The sequence below is a fragment of the Myotis nattereri genome (assembly GCF_964212035.1).
Source record: "Myotis nattereri genome assembly, chromosome: X".
NCBI lineage: Eukaryota > Metazoa > Chordata > Mammalia > Chiroptera > Vespertilionidae > Myotis > Myotis nattereri.
In genome coordinates this window covers 40,429,510-40,453,337 of record NC_138078.1, presented here as the reverse complement: position 1 = coordinate 40,453,337, position 23,828 = coordinate 40,429,510, and the positions used below count along the sequence as shown (strand labels likewise).

The 23,828-nt window shown below is 44.9% G+C and overlaps 1 pseudogene across 1 annotated transcript; it reads right to left on the bottom strand.

The window, feature by feature from the left end:
• Window positions 1-4,472: 4,472 nt before the first annotated feature.
• On the bottom strand, window positions 4,473-6,860 carry LOC308511668 (pleckstrin homology domain-containing family G member 5-like; annotated as a pseudogene). The gene is made up of 2 exons: window positions 5,043-6,860; window positions 4,473-4,796 (listed from the first exon to the last, which is right to left on the bottom strand). The product of its transcript is annotated as a pleckstrin homology domain-containing family G member 5-like (transcript).
• Window positions 6,861-23,828: the final 16,968 nt, after the last annotated feature.

Here is a 23,828-nt window from a genome sequence, read left to right as displayed (position 1 = left end):
CTGTGCTGCCTTCAGAAAGTATCTATATACCTGATCGGCCAGTTGCCTTCCATAGAGGGTGGCCAGACTGAGGCTTAGGCCCACTCCCCACAGGTAATCAGTAGGACATCCTGTGAGGGCTCCCAGACTGTTAGAGGGGGCAGGCTGGGCTGAGGGATGCTTCCCAAGTGCACAAATTTTTGTGCACCAGGCCTCTAGTAATTAATAATTAAGGACCACAAGGGCACACTCTGGAAGGCACGCGAGTGCATATTTAAGGTAAGTGGGGAGTGTAGTAGTAAAATTTTCAACTGGCTGTAAAATTCTGGGAAAATTTAGGGACTCAGAAGGAGTCCCCACTCTATTTGAGCTTTAAAAAAGCTATAGCATGTCCTCTCAAGTTCTGTGTGTGCTGTCTGTGTATTATCACATTATTTATTTGTTATTTTAGCTTAAGCTGGTTTTTAAAAGTATACCATTGATTAAAATGAAAACAGGAATTCGGCTAAATTACAAAGATTTTTCTCTGGGAGAGTGGCATGCCATTTTCTGCTTTTTCTATGTTTCCCAGATGGAGAAAGATGCCTTTTGAAATCCTGCCCGAACAAGGAGAACTTGCATTTTAAATCCTCCCGCTTCCAGCAGTCTCACTGGCTTGTGGCCATGCGATTAAGGCTGTTTTTCAAAGAATGGAATTGGATAATTGGGTTTAAATTTGGTTTATAAAATATCTACAATATAAAATTGAATTTGTTCGTTAAATGTGCCTTGCGTATTTTAAATGTACTGTCATTATATGTCCGAATTTCTGTCTCGCTATCAAAGAGGACTGAAAATTTTAAGAGTTTAGAATTAAAGTTAAGGTTTAAGAAGTTATATAATTCTAGTGAATTTTCCATCTAAATCTAGTTAGAAAGGAGGATTAATTCTGCATTTTTAACCAAGTGTAGTGATAAGCAAGTTATATTTTCTATCTGAAAAAAGGGGGCTTGAGCAACCACCATGTGGCCTCAACACGTGGCAGCTGCCATCTTGGGCCACATGGCACATGGCCGCCATGTTAAAACAACAACGGCCTGCCCCTCCCTTTGAATTAGCCAATCACAAAAGGAATGTCGGCTTACTGAGGCAGAATGGAATTTCAGGGACAGAGTTTTTTTTATATCAAAATTATTTATTAATTAAGAGATTTTTAAATATAAACTTTTTAAAATTAAATCTTTATTGTTCAGATTATTACAGTTGTTCCTCTTTTTTCTCCCCATAGCTCCCCTTCACCCGGTTCCCACCCAACGCTCTGCCCTTACCCCCCCTCCACTGTCCTCATCCATAGGTGTACGATTTTTGTCCAATCTCTTCCAGCACCCCCCACACCCCTTTCCCCCTCAAGAATAGTCAGTCCACTCCCTTTTTATGTCCCTGATTCTATTATATTCACCCGTTTACTCTGTTCATCAGATTATTTATTCACTTGATTTTTAGATTCAGTTGTTGATAGATGTGTATTTGTTGTTCATAATTTATATCTTTACCTTTTTCTTCTTCTTCCTCTTCTTAAAGGATACCTTTCAGCATTTCATATAATCCTGGTTTGGTGGTGATGAACTCCTTTAGCTTTTTCTTATCCGTGAAGCTCTTTATCTGACCTTCAATTCTGAATGATAGCTTTTCTGGGTAAAGTAATCTTGGTTGTAGGTTCTTGGCATTCATCACTTTGAATATTTTTTGCCACTTCCTTCTGGCCTGCATAGTTTCTGTTGAGAAATCAGCTGACAGTCGTATGGGTACTCCCTTGTAGGTAACTGACTGTTTTTCTCTTGCTGCTTTTAAGATTCTCTCTTTGTCTTTTGCTCTTGGCATTTTAATTATGATGTGTCTTGGTGTGGTCCTCTTTGGATTCCTTTGGTTTGGGGTTCTCTGTGCTTCCTGGACTTGTAAGTCTATTTCTTTCACCAGGTAGGGGAAGTTTTCTGTCATTATTTCTTCAAATAGGTTTTCAATATTTTGCTCTCTCTCTTCTTCTGGAACCCCCATAATTTGGATGTTGGTATGCTTGAAGTTGTCCCAGAGGCTCCTTATACCATTTTTATATTCTTTTTTCTTTTTGTTTTTCCGGTTGGGTGTTTTTTGCTTCTTCATATTTCAAATCTTTGACTTGATTCTTGCGATCCTCTAGTCTGCTGTTGGAACTCTGTATAATATTCTTTATTTCAGTCCATGTATGCTTAATTTCTAGTTGGTCCTTTTTCATAACCTCGAGGGTCTCACTAGATTTCTTGTGGGTCTCACTAAATTTATCAGCAGTTTCTAGAAAATTCTTGAAAAACCTTAGAAGTGTAGTTTTGAACTCTATATCCTGTAGTTTGCTTTCCTCCATTTCTGTCATTTCTGACCTGTTTCTTTGTCTCAACATTTTTTATGCTTCCCTGTGTTGATAGAGTGACTTTCTGTGCTAGGTGTCCTATGGGGCCCAGTGGCTCAGCCTCCCCAGTTACCTGAGGTGGACACTCTTGGTGCACCTTTTTGTGAGCTTTGTGCACAGTCTTGTTGTAGTTAAGCCTTGATTGTTGTAGGTATCACTGGGAGGAATTAACCTCCAGGGCAATTTGCTGTGAGAATCAGCTGTGTCTACAGTGGGAGAACTTCTGTGCTGGAGACACCCTTCTGGGGCAAGACTTGCTTCAGTGGGGCTTTGGTGCTCACTGAGTCTGCCCCCTGAGTGTGTCCCTTATGGATCTGAGGAGTTGTAATTGGATGATCCCACTCTGACCACTTGGTACACTGGCTCTTGGATCTCTAAGGAGGTGCCAATTTAGCCTCTGCCTGAGGCTACCCAGCAGGAGCTATGGAGAGATCTGCAGATTCCTCTTCTTTGTTTGGGGTTTGGAGTTGCCTATATGAGGCCCAGCTGTGTAGCAATGCAAGCTGCTCTAGGGCCTTGGGCCTTCTTTTGGAAGTTCTGGGTCTCTGTGACCCAGCTACAGTTTGTTAGGTAATTTTCAGATTGCAAAGGGCCTTGCCTTTCATATGCAAAAGCCTCTGCACACAGCTTGGGTGAGGCAGCGTCTTGGGAATCAACAGGTTGGAGCAAACAGCTATGGATCCTCAGCCCTACGCTAAGAGGCCCCAGGTCTCAGTGTCCCGATGTAATCGCTGCAAGCACCTCTGAGAGAAAGCGGCCCGTGAGTTCCGACCGATGCCAGACAGTCCAGTTTCTCCCTGTATGATCTGGGTCCCCAGAGACTAGCCCAGAACTGGAATTCAGAGCAGTTGGGAGCTTGAGACTCCCTCTCGATTGAAAAAAGACAACTGCGTCCTCACTTGCTAGCCCTTTCCATGTGCGCCTCAGTACCTCTGCACTTTACTTCTGTACCTCCTCTGAGTCTCAGTGTGCTTTTCTCTTTCTTTCTAGTTGTAGAATTTCCACTCAGCCAGCCTTCCTGTGGTTCTGGAAGATGTCCATTTTGTCTTTTAGTCGTATTTTTGAAGTGGTTGTGAGAGGCAGCAATTTCCGGTGTTTACCTATGCCGCCATCTTGGTTTCTCACAGAGGCAGAGTTTTAAGGCGGAGTTTATGAGGAAAGCCCAGGCGATGGAGCCGCATGTATGCTTCGCGGATTTATTTACTATATTTTTTCTATGAAGATGCTTATTCTTATTGCTTAATAAATTAGCTTTTAAAATATAATCTAGGTCTTATATAATTTTAGTTATACTAGAGGCCCAGTGCACGAAATTCATGCACTGGGGATGGGTAGGGGGTCCCTTAGCCCAGCCTGTGCCCTCTCACAGTCCGGGACCCCTCCCTCCTTACCACCCACCTGCTTGCTGCTTCCTACCGCTCGGCTTGCTGCTCCTTAGTGCTGCCATGAAGGCCTTGGGTCTGCTGGGTGCTGGTCCTGCAGGTTTGTGTCTCTGTTACCCCCAGCAGCCCCAGCACCTTGATGGCGGGGCTTGGGGCTGCTGGGTGCAGGGGCTGCGGATCTGTGTCTTCGATCAGGCCCTCAGAAGTCCCAATGCCGAGGTGGTGGGCCTTGGGTCTGCTGGGTGCCGAGCCTGCAGGTTTGTGTTTCTGATTCTGCCCCCAGCACCCCAGCTCCGTGATGGTGGGGTTTGGGTCTGCTGTGCTGGGCTGCTGGGTGCCGGACCTACTGGTTTATGTCTCTGATCAAGCCCCCAGTAACCCCAACACTGCCTCAGTGGGGCTTGGGGCTGCTGGGTGCCGGGCTCCCCTGCGTGTTTGTGTCTGTAATCCGGCCCCCAGCAGCCCCAGCAGCCCCAGCACCACCTAAATAACTTAAGGGAAACTTTATTTAGCCTTCTTTTAAAAGCAATCTAGTTTAAAAATGAGTTGCAGTTAAGAGAGAACAAAGAACATGGTACCTAAGAGTGAGATAGACAGACAGAGGAGAGGCTGGGCACTGGTCAGGGGCTTACATGCCAACTGTTCTCCTCCTGGAAAATGATGTAAAATCGGTTTCTTTAGTTTTCTGCTCAATGGTCTTCTCCAGCGAGTGGAGTGGCATCTGCTCGCTTCTCCCTAGGGCCTGGCTTGGTGGTCGCCTTGGGGTCTGGCTGCGCTCCAGCAGGCTCCGCACAGGCCTGCCTGCTCCGCCTGGCCCTGTCCACACGTTGCTTCCTCCGAGTCTTCCTTGGGCGCAGCCCCGGTCCATCACCTCCTCCTGTGTCTGCACCGCTTCCACAGGCCGAGAAAGAGGCCCACACGGAGTTCAGGTCTGCAAGGAGCTGGTCCTCTGCTTTCAGAACCTTCAGGATCTCCCCTTGCAATTGTTCCCTTCCATGACCTTCCTTCCCTACCTGCGGTGTCATCACAGAGCACCGCATGCCTGCCCTCCAGCAGCAGGTTGTCTTTGTATGGCTTTCAGGCAGCCTTCAGGGCCTGGTGGCCGCACTGTGGCCCTTCCAGGTTGGGCGCCAGGCCTGAGGCCCACCCAGAAAGGTGGGCGGCTCCCCAGCAAGTCCTGCTGCACCAGGCGCACATGCGCCCCCCCCCCCCCCGCGTGGTGCCCTCCAGGCATGGCAGCTCCACCCTGTGCTCAGGGCCTGGGAGTTAAGCAGCAGGGTGGTCCTGATGTGGTAGAGCTGGGCCAGCTGGGTCAGCTTCCTGTGCTGGGCAGAGATGGGGGGGTGGAGGCTCAGGCTGGACCCTGGGGGAGGTCCCTGAGGGCAGCTCTCTGCTCCTCCTGGAGGGCCCTTTGGGCCCCTCCATCAGCCAGGTGGTCCTGCCCTCCATCTCTGATAGCTGGGAGCCACTGCCAGAGCTTTGTGAGCCCCCGCAATACCAGCGGGGCCCAGCTTCCTGAGGGGAGCCCTGAGTCCTAGCACCTTGGCTGTGGCAGCCAAGCAGAGTTCCGACAGGCTGCGTCTGGGGGCTGGGGGCGCCCTCTGGGTGGTGGCCCCTGCCAGCAGCTGCAGGAGGCTGGCCTCAGATTTGGACTTGAGCAGGTGGGGCAGGCAGGGCAGCAGCTGGACAGGGGGGCGGCAGCGGAGGCGGGGCGAGGGCTGGGGTGAAGGGGCCTGTGGTAAATCTAGGGGCCGGGGCACTGGCTCCACCACAGGGGCTGGGGTCGCAAAGTCTTGCAAGGAGGTGGCGGAGAGGGTGCCATAGGCGGAGTCCATGGAGCAGGAGCTGCCCTCCCCGGGGCCCAGAGCCAGCAGTTTGCTGGTAGGTGTGACGGATGAGGCGGTGGTACTGAGGGACATCTCTCGTCCGACTGGGAGCTGAAGGGGCCGCCCTCGAACTCGGGAGAGGAGAGCGTCTCCTGGACTCCAGCACCACCATGGCCAGGGTCTCCGTGGAGCTGTCCGAGGCGCAGTGCTGGGAGTCCAGGCTGTTGCTGCTTTTGCGCAGGATGGTGGGGAAGCTGACGGCGGAAGTGCTACTCTACCCACCCTCCTCTTCCTCTTCCTCCTCCAGGCTCTGCAGGTGCTGCTGGCTGCCCACGTGCTCCTGTGCATGCAGCTGCTGCAACTGGTTCTGGGCATTGTAAATGGAGTCCACCCAGTCCCAGCACAGAGCCTTCCCACTGACTTGGAACGTGTAGGCCCCCACGGCGCTGTGGAATTCGTTCAGGTAGATGAGGGGGAAGGAGCCAGAGTCCAGCAGCTCCTGGCACACGATCTTGTCCACCAGCAGTGGTGGCCTGATGACCTTGGTCCTCTCAGCCTTCTTCACTGCCTTGGTCACTAAGAGTAGGTCCGTGAAGAGGAAGCAGTACACATCCATCTTGCTGTGCTTTCCCTCCTTCATCCTCAGGCTGCCCCTCCAACAGCAGCTGGTGCGTCTCCTCCGGGGAGGCACTAGGGATGGGCACGGTCAGGTCCAGGTGCAGAAATTCCTTCAGGAGCTTGTCCACCTCGTCATTGCTACCCTCCACCACCTCATAGGCGTCCATGCGGCTCACCACGGCCGCCAGCTGCTGCCGCATGGACGTGTTCACGTGGTGGATGAAACGCTCCACGGAGCTGACCATGGTGATGACGGCCTCCTTGGCACGTGGCTCGTCCCTCTTCCTCAGCATCGACTTGAGCAGCAGTGGTACTTGGTGAGCCGCTGGTGGGGCTTGGCGAGCATGTCGCTCAGCTTCAGCCGCTGGCACTGCTGGTGCTTCCCCGCCGCCCACGTCACGTAGGCCGGGAAGAGGTTGTTGTCGGGCAGCAGGCTGCACATGTACTCCATGCAGCCCTCCTCCTCCATGCAGTATCGGATGTAGGGATTGAAGAGGGAGCCGAACATCTCAAAGCCTTTGAGGAGGTCCCGGACTGCAGCAGTGCCCGCATGCGCAGCACCTTCTCCACCATCAGCGCCATCACGCTGCCCCACAGCCCGCGGTGCAGACATGTGATCTCGGGGATGTTGCTGAACAGGAGTGGGGTGTGCAGGTGTCCGGACTCCTCCCCAGGGTGACCCTTCACCCGGGAGTCCCCGCAGCGCCATTCACCCCCTCAGCCAGTGGGGAGCGCCCTCAGTGGGTCCACTGCTCTGGCCGCTGGGGAGGAGGAGGCCACGGAGGGTGAGGCCCTGAAGCAGGAGGAGGACGCGGAAGGCAGGAGAGGAGCCCAGGACTCAAGGCGCCCCCGCCACCATCCTACGTCCCACTGGGGCCTGCACCCAGGAGTGCCATGGCTGTGGCAGGGCCACTGGCTGGGCTTGGAGGTGAGTCCTCCACGCACAGTCCCAGCAGCCTGTCTGGTGTGGGTGGGGATTTCAGGTCACCTTGAGGGAGGCTCCGGCCTTTCTCTGCTCCTCTCCTGGTGGAGCGGTGGGACTCCAGCACTGAGGTCAGAGGAGCCGCCTTCCAGCCCCCAGGCTGCTTCTCGGAGTCAGAAGTTGTGCCATTGGCCTCTGACTAGGACGGGACCTCTGCACCTCCAGGGTGCATAAACACACAGGGCTTCCATCAGGCTCCACTGATTCCGGCCCGGGAGGCCTCTCCGCTCAGCTGATCCTGGGGCCTGGAGGCCTCGCTGTTCTGTGGCTTTGGGGCTGTTTGGCTTCTCTCCACCGCTTGGAGCCTGCGTATGCAAATTAACCGCCATCTTTTAGCTTCTATAATTGAAACATTCTATCTTTTGGAGCTGTTGCTTCAGAAGCTCAGAGCCCAGCGGCAGGCTGCGGCAGGCGTGGAACCTTGGCTTCCTCCATTGCCAGGGCAACCAAGCCTCCTGATGGCTTCAGCTGCCTGGCTGCCAGCCGCCATTTTGGTTGGCAGTTAATTTGCATACCTTGCTTATTAGCCAATGGGAAGGGTAGTGAAGTTATGGTTAATTACCATGTTTCTCTATTATTAGATAGGATGACAGACCAATGTTTTAATCAACCGGCTTTATAAAGGCTGACAATAGAAGTTCAAATTCTTAAAGGCTTGTAGATAAGAACATTCTCTAAAGGTAAAAGGTAAACTGAACAATGTCATTTAGGCATTAAATCTAATTATTAATAGCAGTCACCATGAATATTAAAGAAAAGTTATTTTATGTGATTTACATAAATTAATGGTATCATATGTCTTAAATCCTCTGAAGGTGACCACAGCTGTGCAGTGAGAAAATGGGCGAGCAGTAAGCATGTTTCTCCCAGCAGTTTTGCTAACATTCAAGATATATCATATGAAAATTTAATGACCAGATTAAAAGTACTTAATTATATGGTCAAGACCAAATCCTTTAATGTTAAGAACTGGTTTGAGTTTTTAATAATTTTTAAATTGGATATATTTGATTGTTTTTCCGAATGTAATACTTTAAGAATATAACTGAAGGACAGATTTTGTGGACCCCAAAAGGCCCTGGGGTACTGCAAAAAGATTTATTCCTTCTCCCAAAAAAGAAATAACTAAATTAGAGCAATACAAGATACTTGAGATTGCATGAGGAAATTCTGCCAAATAAATAAAAAGAGAAATTATTAATTAATTAATTAATAGCAATGTTTTATTTAAATATATATGCCTTGAATGTCATGCAAAGTTATTATTAAGTATATGCACAGACCAACAAAGTCATTTTTCTAATTTGTTGACGCCCATGTAACAGCAGTTTACAACTATCTAAAAAATATAAATGCCAAAAGGTTTAAAGTCATCTAGAAAATCCTGTCTTCCCTAAATCCTTAAACCCTGTCTTCTCTAAATCCTTAAATCCTGTCTTCCCTAAACCAAGGACACTTGGGAGTAAATGATTTGCATTTCCCTCCCTAAACAAAGGTTAAATAGCTTATGTCAAAGTATTTAAAGGGACGGATTAGCAGTAATCCAATTAATGCTATTTACTGTGCATAACTTAGGACAAATAAAATTAAAATAATAAACTTTATTTCAAATTAATTTAAAATTGGCGAATTAAAATGAATGTTCAAGAAAATTTAATGATACTGTACAGGAAACTGTTCCTGAAGTATTAACTAAAATTGTTATTGATGGTTCAAAAATTGCTTAACATGCAATGAATCCAGAGCAGTCATATTTCTAAACAAAAAATTAAAAGTTATCAAGACTGCATTGTAAAATTTCCCAAAAGCCTTCTAAAATTTAAAAAATCAAAAATGGTGGGATAGTACAGTGGTTAGCAAACCGCAGCTTGCGAGCCACATGCAGCTCTTTGGCCCCTTGAGTGTGGCTCTTCCACAAAATACCACATGCGGGAGTGCACGTACAGTGTGATTGAAACTTTGTGGCCCATGCGCAGAAGTCAGTTTTTGGCCTGGGCAAGTCTATTTTGAAGAAGTGGCATTAGAAGAAGTGGGGTTTGTCGGTCGGTCGGTCGGTCGGACGATGGGAGACGTGGAGCAGGCGGGCTGTGGGACAGGTAGTGCTGGGGAGGCGCACGTGATTCATGCACGAGTTGAGTGAGCCAGTCAGTCAGCAGTCTCATTGTGCAGTGGTTAGTGCTAGTAACATCCACAAATCGTGTGCAGGTGACAAAAGATAGATGAAACAAGTATACAAGACAAGTGTGGATGGGAGAGTTGGAAGGGGTCGACCTCAATGAACGTACCTCAATCAGATTGAGGACGTTTTTAGCAAAGGCCAGTTTAGGAATACCCTAATTAAGTTAATAACAATGTACCTACCTATATAGTTTAAGTTTAAAAAATTTGGCTCTCAAAAGAAATTTCAATTGTTGTACTGTTGATATTTGTCTCTGTTGACTAATGAGTTTGCCGACCACTGGGATAGTGGAATAATGTCCTGTAAGTAAAAGCCTTAATTGCTTTAATTTTTTTACTTGAAAATTATTTTTAATTTGTAATGCTAATAACAAGACACCCATGAAAACACGTATGGTGTCAAAATAAGCCAAAGGAAAATCATTTGGGCAAAAATTGAAAAGGATCCCAAGTCTAATTTACAAATATTATTCCTTTAACCTTTGGTCGAGAATTTGTATTTTTCCAAGCCCATGTGGATTCCTTCAACAACGAATTCCAGAGAGGAAGTGACCGGACTGCTCCAGCCACAGAATAGCAGTAGCCCCAGAACAACAAAAGAGAAACAGTCCAGAATGAATATAGTGAAGAAGCCTTGCCATGCTAGCAGTCAGCAGCTGTGCGTTGCTGCAGGTTGCCCAGGCCCAAACCAGAGAGGGTCGGACCTGCATTGCCAACGTTTGTCCACCATCCAAAACTGAAATATCATTGTTAACATGTACACATAAGGAACTGTTGGACATTGAAATTGGGACTTTAAGAACTGTTGGCCCAAAAAGAAACTTATTGCAAACTGATTCCTTTAATGCCCAGAAGCAAAAGAGACTTTTCACTCAGTAGCTAAAATGTTAACATAGCTGTAGTTTGATTTCTCTACTATTGTTGTGTTTGCATTGATATTGATTTGTTATTAGTTTTATTTAGTCAAAGCCTTGTTCTTGATATTAAGTTTTAGTTTTAATTTTAGTTGCTTAAATGTAAATAAAGGGGGAGGTGTTGAGGGCCACTGGCAAAACACTGGGGCTTCTTTAAATATGTCAACTGAAACTCAGAGAGAAAGGCAAAGCCTCGCCCTGAGGGAGGAACCAGTCAAGAGATTGGACACCACTCAGTCTGACTTTCCCTCCCAGTGTTAAGGGGATGGATCTCATGATGTCGTCAGGAACTCAAGGCCCACCCAGATGTGATGTAACTTCCTGTAATTCAAGTATAAATAAATCTGCTTCCTGTACTGGCTCTTTCTGTCCCTCCATGAGGGGGCAGATGCCACACTCAGGCCCAGCTTTCTCTATTTCTGTCTCAGTCTTGTGTTTTATTCATTTTTCTTAAACCTCATAGAGTTCTATTCAAGATTTCATCAACCCCCATGTTCTCTCTCTCTGTGTTGGTCTCAGGAAGAGAGAAACCCCCATCACATAGAGAAGAGCCTGTTTAAGTTGTTTGAAGGCCAATTCTGATGCTGGCTCCCATTCAAGTAAGGATAGATTTTCTTTCTGAGCTTACTTAATCATTTGATATAGAGGTTGAGCTATCTCCCCATTCCCTGGCATCAATAATCTATGAAATCCAGTAATGCCCCAAATACATCTCAGTTGTTTTAAGGTATGGGGCAGAAGGAAGAAATAGGCTTGACCCTATCCTCTCCCAACACCCTAGTTCTTCTATCAGGACTAAGCCCAAATATGTTATAGATGTATGGCAGAGCTGAGCCTTAGACCTCTTTCTGCCAGGAAGTTGAGTAAGGCTCTTGTACCTTCTTGGGAGACCTTGTCAGAGGGGACACATAGTAAAATGTAATCAGCATACTGTATGACCTTAGTTTGTGGATGTTCAAAATGGCATAAATCTTGAGCTAAGGCCTGACCAAACAAGTGGGGACAAACCTCTGGGTAGACTGCTCTGAGGGATCTTCAAATGCAAAAAAGAAACTGAATAGGATGAAAAGGTATATAAAAGAAGGTCTCCTTAAGGTGTAGGACTGTAAACCATTCTGCTTTCACTGTGTCCCATAGATTTTGTATTGTTGTGTTTTTATTGTCATTTGTTACCAGGATGCTTTTTATTTCTTCTTTGATCTCTTTGGCAAACCAATCATTGTTTAATAGCATGCTATTTAACCTCCAAGTGTTTGATTTTTTTCATTGTTTTTATTGCTGTTGATTTCTAATTTTATGCCATTGTGATCTGAGAAGATGCTTGATATGATTTCTATCTTGAATTTGAAGATGCTTTGCCTGTGTCCCAATATCTTTTAAAATGTCCCATGTGCACTTGAGAAGAATATATATTCGGTAACTTTGGGGTGAAATGTTCTGAAGATGTCAATTAATTCCATCTGATTTACTGAGTCATTTAGGATTGATATTTCTTTTCTGATTTTTTTGTTTAGAGGATTTATAGAGTGGTGTCAATGGGATATTAAAGTCCCCTACTATGATTGTATTGCTGTTGATCTCATCCTTGATATCTTGCCAAAGTTTTTTTCTTGTATTTGGGTGCTCCTGCATTGGGTGCATATATGTTTACCAGAGTTATATGCTCTTGTTGTATTGATTCATTTAGTATTATGAAGTGGCCCTCCTTATCTCTTGTTATGGCCTTCACTTTGAGGTCTATTTTGTCAGATATAAGTATTGCTACCCTAGTTTTGTTTTCATTTCCAGTTGCCCGAAAAATTTTTTTCCATCCCTTCATTATCAGTCTATGTGAGTCCTTTGTTCTGAGGTGGATCTCTTATAGACAGCATATATTTGGGTCATGTTTTCTTATCCATTCAGCTACCCTATGTCTTTTGATTGGAGCGTTTAATCTATTTACATTTAAAGTTATTGAAAAAAGGTCCAGTGTACAAGATTCGTGCCCTGGGGGCAGGGGGTCCCTCAGTCCAGCCTGCGCCTCCTCGCAGTCCAGGGTGCTTTGAGGGATGTCCACCTACCAGCTTACGGGGATCAGGCCTAAGCTGGCAGTCAGACATCCCTCTCTCAGCCTGGGGCTCTCACAGTCCAGGACCCCTTGCTCCCTACCGCCTGCCTGCAGTGGAGGTGGGACAGGCTCCCACCACTGCCACTGCACTTGCCAGCCATAAGCCCAGCTTCTGGCTGAGCAGCACTCCCCCTGAGGGAGCACACTGACCACCAAGAGACAGATCCTGCTTGGAACATCTGCCTCCTGGTGGTCAGTGATCATCATAATGGCCACTTGTTCTGCCATTTGATCGATTTGCATATTGGGTTTTTATTATATAGGATAGGCACTTGTTTGTCACCATTTTTATTCTTTTTTGCCAATTTTTGTTTTTGTTTAAAGTATTACATGCCATTTTTATTCTTTATGCCTGTGTTCTTTCTTCCCTTCTTATTTCTTCTTTTTACATTAGTCCCTTTAGCATTTCTTGCATTGCTGGCTTGGTGGTAATAAACTCACTTAGCCCTTTCTTGTCTGTGAAGTTCCTGATTTTATCTTCAATTTTGAATGATAGCCTTGATGGATATAGTATTTTTGGATTTATTCCCTTGCTTTGCATTGCTTTGTATATTTCATTCCATTCCTGTCTGGCTTGATGTGTTTCTGTTGAGAAATTAGTAGATAGTCTAATGGGAGATCCCTTATATGTAACTTTCTATCTCTCTCTGGAAGCCTTTAAGATTTTTACTTTGTCACTGAGAAACATTCCTAGTCATCGTTCTTTTGGGGTTCATCTTGTTTGGGACGCTGTGTGCTTCTTGGACAGGTGTGAGTGTTTTCTTCCCAACATCATGGAAGTTTCTCTGTCATTATTTCTTCAAACAGGTTTTCTATTCCTTGCTCAGCCTCCTCTCCTTCTAGCACCCCTATTATGTGGGTGTTATTTTGTTTTGTTTTGTGTCATCCCAAAGCTCCCTTAGGCTCTCCTCCTATTTCCAGTTGCTGCTCTGCTTGGGTGTTTTTTCTGCCTTGTCTTCTAGCTCTCTGATGTTATCCTCAGCTTCTTCTAGTCTACTGTTGATATTTTCTATTGTGTTATTTATTGCAGCTATGTCATTCTTCATCTCTTCTTGGTTCTATGATCATCACATTTTACAAATGAGGAAACTGGTACAGAAAGATTAAATAACTTGCTTATGATCACAAGGCTGGGAAGTAGCTGTTAGAATTAATTAATGAATTAATTCATTTATTTAACAGATACTTATCAAATGACTACTGTGTACCAGACACACTTCTCTACATACAACAGATGTAGAGAATAAAACAGACAAAATTTCTGCTCTCATGGAACTTACATTTTAGTAAGGGGAAATATTCAATAAATTGATAAAATGTATAGTCTGTTAAATGACTATAAGTGCTAAGGTGATAAATAAAGCAGGGAAAGGCAGTGCTCTTGGCCACAGGAGGAGGAAGTTTTAGTTTTAAATAATATCATCAAGGTAAACTCCTTTGAGTAAATATTGGCAATGGTCTGACAGAGACTAGAATGCAAGGAATCCAGTTATCTGGGGAAGATTGTTTCAGCCAGAGGGAAGGTAAGTAAGTGTATAGTACTGAGATAGTTATATGCCTGCAATATTCAAGAAATATAGAACCACTGAGGCTAGGACCCAGTGAATGAGGGGGACACAATAACAGATGAGGTTAGAAAGGTGACATATGTGTCTAGATCATAGAGGCTTGTAGACCATAGTTAAGATTTTGCCATTTACTCTGAGTAAAATGGGGACTTATTAGACGGTTTTGAGTAGAAGTGAACATATTTTTTATTTTATTTTAACAGTCACTCTCCATGCTGGATTGATAATAGATTATAGGAGAGCAAGGAAGAAAGCAAGAGAAATAGGAGTTTAATTGCAGTGATTCTCATAAAGATGATGGTGGTTTAAATAAGGGAAGAAGATAAGTAGTCTGATGCAGGATATGTTTTGACCATAGAGAAAACATTTACTGACAGATTGAATGCTGAGAGTGAGAAAAAGAAAAAAAATCAAGAATGCCTCCCACATTTTGTTCTGAGCAAAATAGAGCTACCATTTACAAAGATGGAAGACTGAAAGAAGCAGATTTTGATGGGAAGGTCAGGAGCATTTAAGACATGCTTGTACTGAAATGCCTGTTAGATCTCCAAGTAGAAATGTTGATTAAGCGGTTGATATATGATGTTCATTAAGATTCAAGGATTAAGTTTTGTATGGCTATAAATGTCATAAAAGTTCTTCCTAGTGCTCTTCATATTATTTTCCAAGTAAAATAAGCCCTATTTAGTCTTTTGTCTTTGGTGTTGTTCAAAACTTTCACTATTTTTATGGCTCTGTGAATATTCTTGCTATTATCATTCTAAAATTACATTTTTACTGTAAGTACTTTTTGTTACAGCACTTTTGGTTATAAAGGACATATCTATTTATGCTTGTTTTAAAAGAATAATAGTTGTGTACTAAAGACACAGCAGTATTTAATGAATTCAAGAATTGAAGCTTCTCTACAGCTGGCATTGGAGGAACTAGGAATCTGCCAGTGAGTATGGCAGTCTCCTTCTGCATAGTCATCTCTGCTTCATTTCTGTCTCAGCATCCCTTTTCTTTGACATATGGCTTTTTCTTCCCACTCCAAATATTGGTGATGTGTATGTAGCTCATCATGGCCTCTAACTATGCTCTTGATGCTTCACATCAAGCCTGATCCACTAAAGCAACCCAGCTAATTGGCTATAGTTTCTGTTCATCCATCCCACAATTTCCAAGGAAGTATCTACATGACTTAGTTTGTCTTTTCTTTTCAGGTCTCTAGTAAGTTAAAGAGTTTGTTGCCCTTGAATCCAATATCCTATATAATAAAAGGCTAATATGAAAATTATCCCCTTGACTAGGAGTTAAACCAAGGGGTGGGGCCAGACTGCCAAACATTCATGGCCGCTCCCCTGAGTCAGCCTGGCCAGGTCGGCCCCAATTGGGGCGGGCCAGCTGGACCCCACCCATGCACAAATACATGCACAAGGCCTCTAGTATATAATAAAAAGCCAGGGTTGTAATGATGGAAAGCTTGACCATACCTGAAGTCAATGCTGCCAACCCAGCACTGACTGGGTGCTGCCGACTCAGCACTGACTGCCTAGGGGGCTGCAGATCAGGCCCGGAGAGAGGCCTGCAGAGAGGAAGACAGTGTCTAATCTGTAGCCTTTGTGGCAGCAGTTGATCAGAACTTGCCTCTTTCTCTTCGGGCCTGGCCAACAGCCCCACCTCCATTTCTCTCCAGGCCTCCACTAGGGCTGCTGATCAGCCCCGCCTTTCTGATCAGGCCCCACTGATAGGCCCAAAGATGCTGACTGGCATAGAAACTGACCAATCAGAACCAAATATGGGTGAATGTAAGGAGCCAATGGCTGCCTAGTAGGCAGAGCTTTTGACACTAGCTGGCATAGGAACTGACTAATCAGAACCAAATTGGCTGGCAAAGGAGGGCAGTTGAGGGCGAGATCAGACTGGTAGGAGAAGGAAGTTTGGGGCAATCAGGCAGGCAAGTGAGAGCAATTAGGGGAGATATCAGGCTAACAGGGGAGGGCAGTTAGGGGCAACCAGGTTTGCAGGTGAGGGCAGTTGGGGGCAATATCAGGATGGCAGGGGAGAGCAGTTGGGAGCTCTATCAGACCAGCAGGGGAGGGCAGTTAGGGGTGATCAGGCAGGCAGGCAGAGGCAGTTAGGGGTGATCAGGCAGGCAGGCAGGTGAGTAGATAGGAGCCAACAGTCCCAGACTGTGAGAGGTGTGTCTGACCGCTGGTTTAGGGGTCAGGCCTAAACTGGTGGTCAGGCATCCCCCGAGGGGTCCCTGATTGGAGTGGGTGCAGGCTGGGCTGAGGAAACCCCGCTCCATGCATGAATATCATGCACCGGGCCTCTAGTGTCTACACTAATAAAAGACAAAGATGCTAATTGACCATACCTTTGCTATGCTCTAAGCCATGCCCACCAGCCAATCAGAGTGACTATATGCAAATTAACCCAACCAAGATGGCGGCCGGCAGCCACAGAGCTGGAGCAAGCAGGAGGCTTGGTTGCCTGCATGATGGAGGAAGCCAAGGTTCCTGCCTGCCCTGAGCCGGCTGTGGCCTCCGCTCATGGCAACAAAGTTTCAATTATAGAAGACAAATAAATCCCAGATACCTGCTTCCAGCAAGCCTCCACTGGGAACTTGGGTGGCTGGGGGTTGTGGCCAGCCTGTAAACAGCCATCAGCCCCTCGCCCAGGCTGGCCACACCCTCATGGGGTGAGGGTCCCTACTGGAGGGTTTAGCCAGCCTGAAAACGACCCTCAGCCTCTCACCCAGACTGGCCAGGCACCCCAGCAGGGAGCACCATCCTGAAGGGGCTGTGGCCAGCCTGAAAACGGCCCTCAGCCCCTCACCCAAGCTGGCCAGGCACCCCAGTGGGGACCCCCACACAGAAGGGGCTGTGGCCAGCCTGAAAACGGCCCTCAGCCCCTCACCCAGGCTGGACAGGCACTCCTATATAATAAAAGGGTAATATGCAAATTGACCCTAACAGCAGAATGACTGGGAATGACTGGTCACTATGACACACACTGACAACCAGGGGGCAGATGCTCAGTGCAGGAGCTTCCCCCCGGGTGGTCAGTGCATTCCCACAGGGGGAGCTCTGCTCGCCATAAGCCAGGTTGATGGCTGCTAGTACAGCAGTGATGGTGGGAGCCTCTCCCGACTCTTCAGCAGCACTAAGGATGTCCAACTGCAGCTTAGGCCTGCTCCCCACTGGCAAATGGACATCCCCTGAGGGCTCCCGGGCTTCCAGAGGGATGTGTGACTGCCAGCTTAGGCCCAATCCCCCAGGGAGCGGGCCTAAGCCAGCATGTGGTCATTTCCCGAGGGGTCCCAGACTGTGAGAGGGCACAGGCTGGGCTGAGAGAACCCCCTCCCCCCAGTGCACAAATTTTTGTGCACCGGGCCTCTAATATATATATACACACTGAGTGGCCAGATTATTATGACCACCCCATCAGTACTTCATTGGGCCACCTTTGCCTTCAATACTGCGGTGATTCTTCTTGGCATTGACTCCACCAGATGTTGAAAGATGATTCGAGGAATCTGATACCATGCCTAATGAATAGCACTGTCCAGTTCGGTGAGATTTGATAGTTGTGGAACCAGTTGCCTGATGGCTCTTTGAACTTGGTTCCACAAATGCTCAATTGGATTGAGATCTGGTGATTGTGGGGGCCACCTAAGCAAGGTAAAGTCTCCCTCATGTTCTTGAAACAACTCCTGCACAATACAAGCACCTTGGCATGGCACATTGTCTTGTTGGAAGAAGCCATCTCTATTGGGATACGCCATCAACATAATAGGATGAACTTGATCAGCAGCGATACTTAGGTATGTTGTGCTATTCAGACATTGTTCCACACGAATTAAAGGGCCCAAATCATGCCAGGAAAACATGCCCTAAGACATAACACTGCCCCCACCAGCTTGAAGGGTTGTACTCATGCATGTGGGGTGCATGCTTTCATGCTGTTTCTGCCAAATTCTCACTCTGCCATCTGCATGATGCAACTGAAAACATGATTTATAGGACCACATGACTTTTTTCCAATGCTCAACTGTCCAATCCTTGTGTTCCTGTGCGAATTGGAGGCATTTTATCTTGGTAACTGCAGACAGCAAAGGTGTTCAAACAGGCCTTCGGTTTCTATATCCCACACGTTGCAGTGTACAGCTAATTTGCCTACAAACATCAGGTGGTCATCATAATCTGGCCACTCTCGTTCAAATATATCCCACATTCAAAGGCTGTTAAATCGGGTTGTTTACCCATATCTTCAGAAAAAAATAATCACTTCTACTGTCGTAGTAAACAACTTGCTTCCCTATTTATAATGGTCTGGCCCTCTAGCAACTTCAGTGCGAAATTATAGCTAATTTGCCTACAAACGTCAGGTGGTCATAATAATCTGGCCACTCAATATATATATATAATGTTAGGATATGATACATCATACAGCCACATGGATCTTGTCCTTTAATAAAGGTTATAGATAGGAGCTTTGGTAGCAAGAAACAGATAAACTGATCATAACTCTGGAAGAGGTGTATTTCTTTTAAGGCTACAATGGGAAACTTCATGAATGTCCATATACATGATGCCATGTACCAGGCACCAGGCTATTTACAGTTGGAAACTGCAAAGTCAATAACTGATCTCTCTCTATCACTCTCTCTCTCTCCCCCTCCCCCCCCACCCCCGCTCCACACTGAGGATGGAGCCTGCAACCAGGACATGCGGCCTACCCAGGAATCAAACTGTGACCTCTTATTCATAGGTTGATGTTCAACCACTGAGCCACGCTGGATGGCCCAAATGCGTTCTTTCATTTTCATCCCCAGACTCCCACAATTGAACCTTGCTAGACTTTTAAGTTTTATTGAAGTTAAGACCATGGGTTTCTTTACATGCCTATATTTCTTTTTTTTAAAGCAGTTTTTTCAAGATATAAATTTATATACCATTTAAAATGTGTTGGGGGTTAATGGAGGGATGAGGACACATTTGTAATACCTTAACCAATAAAGAAATTAAAGATTAAAAAAATAATAATAAATAAATAATAAAATGTTTTGCAGTTCAATAATATTTAGTACATGACAAGAGTTGTACATCTATCACCACAGCCAATATAGACCATTTTCATTACACCTAAATATATTTTTCCCTTAGCTGTTGATGCCCACCAAAGTGTCCCCATCCCCCACTTCAGCCCTATGTAGCCATTCATCTACTTTTTTCTGTATAAATTTACTTATTCTAGACATTTATTATCAATTCAATCATATAATATATGGTCCTTTGTTGCAGAATTCTTTCACTTATCATTCTTTCAAGACACATCTGTATCACACCAAATATCAGAATTCATTTATTTTAATACTGAATAATATTCAAGTTTATTACTATATCACACTTTATCCATTCATCATTTAATGTACATTTGTGTGGGTTTTTTTCTACTTTTTTACTATAATGCTGATGAGAACATTTATGTACCAAATTTTGTGGGAATAAACATTTTTTTAAAATCCCATTTCAGAGGTCGTGTCCCGGAGCAAATGGAGTGAGCAGCTGAAACTAATAACACCCACCCCGAATTGGCGAAATTGCTCAGCTGGTGAGACGGTTTGCAGCAGGGAAGAGCAGAACTCCCCTGGAAAGGTAAAAAAACACAGGGATTTGGGCAGGAAAGTTTGTCAGACTTCTGAGCCCAGAGAGTCATAGGGAGACCGCGTGGCAGACAGCCGTGTCCCTTGGGACAGGCACAGCCCCTGATGGGGGAAAGGAGAACCGCGGAATTCCTGGCGCCGCTGGGGGAATTGAGAGCTGGGTTCTGTGATCACAGAGGACTGAGCCTAAAGAGGACAGCCTGAAGAGCTGACCAGACCATGCAGTCCCAGTAAGAGAAGAAGCTTACAGAAACCAAGCCTTCCCTGTTTCTGCGGCCGGCGTTTGTTTGTTTGTTTTCACTGAATCCTGTTCATGGGACATTTCGGATACAGACACTCACCTGTGCTGAAGAGAGGGAGAGGGTGCGGAGGAGTGGAATCTGGGGAGAGACTGAGGAGAGAAGGGGGGCTGGGAGAGGTGGCAGAGAATTGAGTGCTGAGACACCCCTGAGCCCAGGACTGGGGCAGCCATTCTCTCCAGAGACTGAGACTCCTCCCCCCAGCCCCCAGGCAAGGAGCACAGCCACACCCAGATTCCACCCTGAACAAGATAAAGGATTAAAATAACCTGATCAGTCCCTGGGAGTTAACAGGGTCTGGCCTATAGAGGGATTTTCAATCCCTGCAACAACACAGCGCCAGTAACTAACTATTATGCAGCCAGCTCTGGGCAGTGAACTTCCACTGGACAGAGAGGCCCTACAGCCTCAGAGGCCAACCCCAGAACACTGCCACCAAGAGGCTGACCCACAAACTGACTCTTTGCTAAACACAAAATAAGGCAGTCTGGGAAACAAATGTGGCCTGCTTTAAAATAAGGACTGTGGTTTACAACACAGAGGAACAGTGTATCGCAGGGAAACTCAACACTCTCCTGAATACCTGGCAGGTCTAAGGCGAGCCACACTGAAGAGTAGAAGAACTGAAGGACCATCACTACTGCAATTTTTTTTTCTTTTTTCACCTTTTAACTGAGAAACCAATTTTTTTTTCTTTTTTGTTTTTTCTTTTTTTTTCTTTCTTCTTTTTCCATCACCTGATTTTACCCTTTTAATTACTACCTTCTTATTTTTAACCAGTATTATTACTGCTACCATTTTACCATTTTTTAAAGTGCCATTTTATTTTCTCATTATTTTATTTTGGGATTAGTGTTCTCCATTCTATTTTCATCGTTATATTATTGGTTGTTTCTAGTTTGCATTCATCTCCAGGGAGCTGTTGCTGGAATTTGTTGGGATTAGTGGCGGTTCTATAGGAGTATTCTCCTCATATAAAAAGTCTCTTCCACTCTTCCACTTCATTCTCTCTGTTCGCTCTTTTCTTTTCTTTTCTCGCTTTTATTCCCCAACCCCTCCTTTTTCCCAATTTCATTTTTGCACTCCTTTTTTTGGTCCCTACTTTTTTTTTCTTTTTTCTCTTTTATCTTTTTCTCTTCCTTCTTCCTTATCCCCTAATTCTCTTAATTCAGGTGGTCACCTTTATTTGGGGTTATTAATATTGTGAATATATTTGTGTATAGTGCCTGGTACGTGGTGCCTTGTTGTGTTGTATTTTGTGCCTTTAAATCAACACAGCAGATCCAAGCAACAGCAACCTCCTGAGCACCACACCCTCTGCTGAGGAACAGCAGCTGTACGTGAAACCTCGCCCCACCAGCCAGAAGAGCCACCACAGCTGTGAACATCACCCACCAGAGGAGCATCTGCCAAACTGAAGAGCAGCTGCTACCGCAACCGCCCGAAGAGCAACCACAGACCAAGGAGTCACTGCCACCAAGGGAGCAACCACTGAAAGACTCAACGTCTAGATATGTCAGTGAGATCAAACATGGGTAGACAAAGAAACCCATAAGGAAAGAGAAGGAGGACTCTCCAGAAAAGCAGCTAAGGAATACAGAGGCATGCAACATAACAGAAAAAGAATTCAGAATAAGGGTCCTAGAGTGCATAAACAGGATGGAGGAAAAAATTGACAACCTCTGCAAGAAGCAAGAAGAAACAGATGAAAAAATCAATAACATAAGGAAGAAGCTAGAAGAAACAGATTAAAAAATCAACAACTTAAGTAAGACCCAAGAAGAAATGAAGAGTGATATAGCTGCAATGAAAAACACCATTGAAAGTATTAACAGTAGACTAGGAGAAGCGGTGGACCAAATTAGTGAATTAGAAGACAAGGAAGCAAAACACACCCAAAATGTACTGCAATTGGAGAAAAAAATTAAAAGACAGGAGGAGAGCCTAAGGGAGCTTTGGGACAACATGAAACGAAATAACATACGAATAATAGGGGTACCAGAACAACAGAAAGATGAACAAGGATTAGAAAACCTATTAGAAGAAATAATATCAGAAAACTTCCCTGAGGTGGGGAAGAAAAAGTCACACAAGCCCAGACAGTCCCAAACAAGGTGAACCTGAAAAGACCCACACCAAGACACATCATAATTACCATGGCAAATATTCAGGACAAAGAGAGAATCTTACAGGCTGCAAGAGAGAGATGGAAAGTTACATACAAGGGATCTCCCATTAGATTGTCAAATGATTTCTCAACAGAAACACATCAGGCCAGAAAAGAATGGACAGAAATTTACAAAGTGATGCAAAGCAAAGGACTGAATCCAAGAATACTCTATCCAGCAAGGCTATCATTCAAACTTGAAGGGGAAATAAGAAGCTTCACAGACAAAAAAAGGCTAAGGGAGTTGATCACCACCAAGCCAGCAATGCAAGGAATGCTAAAGGGACTGGTAAAAAAATAAGTAATCAAAAGCTCAGAAAGAAAACAGCCACACAAAAAAAGAAATGGCTACAAACAAATACCTTTCAATAATAACTTTAAACGTAAATGGACTAAATGCTCCAACCAAAAGACATTGAGTGGCTGTATGGATAAAAAAAACATGACCCATACATCTGCTGTCTACAAGAGACCCACCTCATTAGAAGGGACTCACACAGATTGAAAGTGAAAGGATGGAAAAATATCTTTCAGGCAAATGGAAAGGAAAAGAAAGCTGGGGTAGCAATACTTATATCGGACAAAATAGACCTCAAAGTGAAGGCCATAACAAGAGATACGGAAGGCCACTTCATAATACTAAAGGGATCAATACAACAAGAAGATATAACCCTGGTAAACATATATGCACTCAATGCAGGAGCACCCAAATGCATAAAAAAACTCCTGGAAGATATCAAAGGAGAGATCAACAACAATACAATCATAGTAGGGGACTTTAATACACCACTGACAGCACTGGATAAGTCCTCTAGACAAACAATCAGCAAAGATACAGCAATCCTAAATGACTCACTAGATCAGATGGACTTAATGGACATCTTCAGAACACTTCACCCCAATGCCACGGAATATACATTCTACTCAAGTGCTCATAATACATATTCAAAAATAGACCTTATATTGGGTCAGAAGCAACGTATCCCCAAATTCAAGAAGATTGAAATCATAAAAAGCGTCTTCGCAGACCACAATGGCATAATATTAGAAATAAACTACAATAAAAACAACCCAAAATACTCAAACACCTGGAAGCTGATTAGCATGCTATTAAATATCGATTGGGTTCCGGTGAGATCAAACAAGAAATTAAAAACATCCTGGAAACTAATGACAGTAAAAACACAACAATCCAAAACCTATGGGACACAATGAAAGCAGTCCTGAAAGGGAAGTTTATAGCTCTACAGGCCTATCTCAAAAAACAAGAAAAAATGGTAGTAAATCATCTAACTCTAACACTCAAAGAATTAGAAAGAGAGCAACAAGAAAAGCCCAGAGTGAGCAGAAGGAAGGAGATAATAAAGATTAGAGCAGAAATAAATGACATAGAGACCAAAAAAACAATACAGAAAATCAATGAAACCAAGAGCTGGTTCTTTGAAAGGATAAACAAGATTGACAAACCTCTAGCCAGACACACCAAGAAGCAAAGAGAGAGGACCCAAATAAACAAAATCAGAAATGATAGAGGCGAAATAACAACAGACACCACAGAAATACAAATGATTGTTAAAAAATACTATGGACAGCTCTACTCCAACAAACTAGACAACCTGGAGGAAATGGACAAGTTCCTAGAAAAATACAACATTCTAAAACTCCATCAGGAAGGATCTAAAAATTTCAACAGGCCAATAACTATGGAAGAAATTGAAGCAGTCATCAAAAAG